This window comes from Sceloporus undulatus, chromosome 11 (genome assembly GCF_019175285.1).
Source record: "Sceloporus undulatus isolate JIND9_A2432 ecotype Alabama chromosome 11, SceUnd_v1.1, whole genome shotgun sequence".
Taxonomy (NCBI): Eukaryota; Metazoa; Chordata; class Lepidosauria; order Squamata; family Phrynosomatidae; genus Sceloporus; species Sceloporus undulatus.
The window spans coordinates 3595654-3599765 of record NC_056532.1 but is presented as its reverse complement, the minus strand read 5'-3'; the positions used below and the strand labels follow the sequence as shown (position 1 = coordinate 3599765).

Genomic DNA, 4112 nt, shown 5'->3' with positions numbered 1-4112 from the left:
TTATTATTATTATTATTATTATTATTATTATTATTATTATTATTATTTTCATTTAAACCACGCCTTCCTCCCCGAAGGGACTCAAGGCGGCTTGCAGATGAAATCAATATTATAAAATATAACAACAATTAAAATGACTATATAAATTAAATGTGGAACATGGTACAAAATCTGATGATATCCCACTGTTTCCTAGAGTCTTGGGTAGAATCCAGGCTTTTAATGGTCCAAAGGTCCAACCGATCGAAATAATTATAATAATGCTAATAGTTTTTATTCTTTTTGCCCTTCAGAACTTGGGTTCAAGGGCTGCTGAAGATGACAAAGGTGACCGGTGCAGCCCTTGCCCATGGCGGCTGGGGGACCCTGGAGCCGAACCCTAAAACAGATCTACGCTCCAGGTAATACATCATAGCATACCTACACCTGTTCCTTATCCATCCCTTGCAGATAGCAAACCCCTGTTGTTGCTGCTTACTAATGTGTGTATGTGGGGAATTGATTCATGCCATGTAGGAGCCGCCAGACTCAGCTTGGTGCAGAAAGAAATAAGAGTGTGTTCCCAGATGGAGTCCATCCAACCTCCTTTTTTCTTCCTCCAGGAGCCCAGAGTAGCCTGTAATATCTCCCTCTTCGCTCCCCTTTCCATGGTAAGAAGCAAGCTGCAGTCTGCATGGGGAGGTGTGGGGATTGAGTGTAAGACTTGCACATGTAAGCCACACACTTATGCACACACACACATCACTAACAAGAGGCTGGCCTGTGTCTCCAAGCCCTGAACTTGTGGCTCAGACCAAGAGCGTCTTTATTTTTAAGTGAGAAATACAGCCAGGAACTGCAACCCATTTTCTTTGCACCATAATTTTTGCAGAGATGTTTCCCCAGAGCCAGCCTTAAAAGCCCACTCCATATCTTCCCTTTCTTCTGAAAACTACTCCCCATGTTCCAAAATGAGAAATGTCTCTCTGTGTGTAAGTAAACCCACCATTAAAAGTATGAGCTGACCGTTATGATGTTATAAACTAGACTTGTATGTATGTGCATGCCTGCAAATCGCTGGTTTGACATGGCGACCTGGTGGATTTCACATGATTTTCTTAGGCAAGGAAGACTCAAGAGGTGGTCCTACCAGCTTCTTTCTCTGAAATATAGCCTACAGCACCCGGTATTCATAGGTGGTCTCCTATCCAAGGATTGACCAGGGCTGACGCTGCTTAGTTTCCAACTGTTGTTGTTGTTGTGTGCGCCTTCATGTCATTTCCAACTTTCCAGGTCTGTCCTGAGTCCCAGAGGATGCTGAAACATTTTGCTCCGTGTATATTTTTCAGTCCTGCTTGGTTAATAACACAAACACGCATTTGTTTGGTTGTTCTTGTGTGCCTTCAAGTAATTTCTGACGTACGGCAACCTTAAGGCAAACCTGTTATGGGATTTTCTCGCCAACATTTGTTCAGAAGAGGTTTGCCTCGAGGCTGAGAGAGTGTGACTTGCCTAAAGTAACCCAGTGTGTATCATGGTCAAACCGGGAATCAAACCCTGGTCTCCAGAGTCATAGTCCAACATTCAAACCACTACATCACCTATGTAGTTATTATAATAACTACCCTATGTAGTTATTATGTGCCTTCAGGTTGACTTAGGGCAACCCCATAAATTTCACAGGCTTTTCTTAGGCAAGGAATCCTCAGAGCTGGTTTTGCCAGTTCCTTCCTCTGAAATACAGCGTAGAGGGATTCCTTGGCAGTCTCTCCTCCAAGTACTAACCAGGGCTAGCTTCCACAATCAGACAGGATCTGGGGCATTTAGGTGCTTAAGACCTAGATTATATCGCTCCCGAACCCGTCATGGCAGCTGCTTATAAGGAGCCGGCCACCAGCAGCGGACACACTTTTGCCCCAGATGCCATTGTGCATAGATTGAGTCCCTTGGGACCTGGGAGGCCGAGCGAACAATGCAACCCAGTTGGGAAGGAGCAGTGCCTTTTGCTCTGCTTATAGAGCCATCTGGGAACCCTGGACTTTAAAGCAGGCCTTTAAAGGACAGCATTAGCAAGAGCAGCAGGGAGGGAAAGCCAGCGAGCGAGCGAGCGTGCAGCTCCTTGCCAAGACCTATGAATTTTTCATGGGCAGAAAGAAAAAGGACAGCTCGAAATTGGCCCGGCCGGTCTTGTCTGGTGCAGCTGTCTGACAGCATCTGCAATTCTTCCATTTCCAGGTGGTTTTTCCTGCCGCCTCCACCTCTTCTTCTTTCTCTTCCCTCCTCCTGCGACGGTGGCTCGGTTTCCAAAGGTCTGGTTCTCTCCCTTCCACCTTCTTTTGACGTTTTTCTGCAACTTGTAAAAAGACGAAGAGAGGAAAGGCGAGAATGGAGAAAATAATGAACAGGGAGGTACATAGGATGGAAGTCATACCTTGTCCCTTTTCCTGTCGCTTGCATCCATTATTCCGGGCCCTATTCTCTGGAGCAATGCGAAACAAGCTTGTTCCAACCTCAACATGACGTCCCTTCAAACATTTAAACATGGCTATCATATCATCCCTTAATCTTCTCATTTTCCAGGCTAAATCTACCCAGATCCCTCAGCCGCTCCTCACAGGGCTTGATGGTTTCCAGACCCTTCGCCATTTTAGTTAACCTCCTCTGGACATGCTCCAGATTGTCAATATCCCTCTTGAATTGTGGTGCCCAGAACTGGACGCAATATTCCAGGTAAGGCCTGACCAAAGCAGAATAGCATGGTACTTACTATTACATTCCTACCAGTCTCGACACTATACCTCTATTGATACAGTCTAGATTCGCACTGGCTTTTTAAGGTGCCACATCGCACTGTGGACTCAGGTTCAACTTGTGGTCTACTAGGACTCCATGATCCCTTTCACATGTACTGCTATCAAGTCAGGGGTCCCTCATTTGTATCTCTGCATTTCATTTCTACATTTCTCCCCTTGCTTTCTTGGTCACCTCCCCTCACAGGCATCCAGCTCCGCAACCTGCCATGCTTCCATTTTGGAATATGCGCTCTGGTCACTGTTTCTTTAGAAGAGGCGCTTGGATAGAGCATCCCTCGGCTCTCCTCTGCTCCCTACCCTCCTTGGGAGGAAAAAACGCATCTCCTTTCCTGATTTATGCCAGGAGTTTGCAGGCTTTACGATGGCTGCTTACCCGTTTATTTAGGGATTTTAATTTATCCGCCTGTGATTTACCGCCGCCTTACTCGACAGCCGCACGTCAACGCTGCTCCGGTGCTGTTTTCCCATTTCTTTGCATGCAAAGGGAAAGGGAGAGATGCGAGCTCCCTGGTGGTTTCCTTAAATTAAAGCAATTCTTTTTATAATGAAATAAAAACAAGAGCAGAGAGTTCCTCCCTTGATCCCTGGAGAAGTTGGGGGAGTAGATATGGGAATGGATAGATCCCTGGGACTAATACTATCAATTGTTTTTTCTCCTGTATGATTTTTAACATCTTTGCCCAACGAAGAAGACGGTGGACTATCAAATTGTATTGTCACCCCCGTCTCCCAACAAGGAGAAATGTAAGGTCCTGCACTTAGGCATTAAAAATGAGATGCATAGATATAGGATGGGGGACACCTGGCTTCACAAGGCGACATGTGAAATGGATCTAGGAGCCCTAGTAGACCACAAGTTGAACATGAGTCAACAGCACTTCGAGTCAAAAAGGATGTGGCCAAGCTGGAACATGTCCAGAGGAGGGCCACCAAAATGGTCAAAGGTCTGGAAACCGTGCCTTATGAGGAGAGTCTTAGGGAGCTGGGTATGTTCAGCCTGGAGAAGAGAAGGTTAAGAAGGTGGTGGTGGTGGTGGTGATGATGATGATGATGATGATAGATTTTATTTATATCCTGCCTTTCCAAAAGGATCAAGGCGGGTTACAAGAAAATACACAAATGGTACATAACACGTCCACAACTAAAAATTACATATCCCCTTATCCCTTGCCTTAACTAAAATACCAACATCATAATTACAAATTAAATATTAATTTAAAATATGATTATTATAAGTATTTGATGGGACGTCGTATTGTCATATTACAGGTGAAGCAAGCTTGTTTTCTGCTGCTCCAGAGATTAAGACAATGGAGCAGT

At 45.1% G+C, this 4112-nt stretch overlaps 1 protein-coding gene across 2 annotated transcripts in view; it reads left to right on the top strand.

Annotated features, from left to right (window-relative positions):
- The window catches only part of SRRM3 (serine/arginine repetitive matrix 3), an 89473-nt gene that overhangs the window by 13465 nt on the left and 71896 nt on the right, over positions 1-4112 (top strand). Inside the window, exons 2-3 of one of the 2 annotated variants that reach the window (XM_042442327.1) lie at positions 294-401; positions 517-650. The gene's annotated coding sequence lies outside the window, so the exon portion shown is untranslated. The remainder of the gene's footprint in view (positions 1-293; positions 402-516; positions 651-4112) is intronic. The other variant, XM_042442326.1, reaches the window with a different exon arrangement.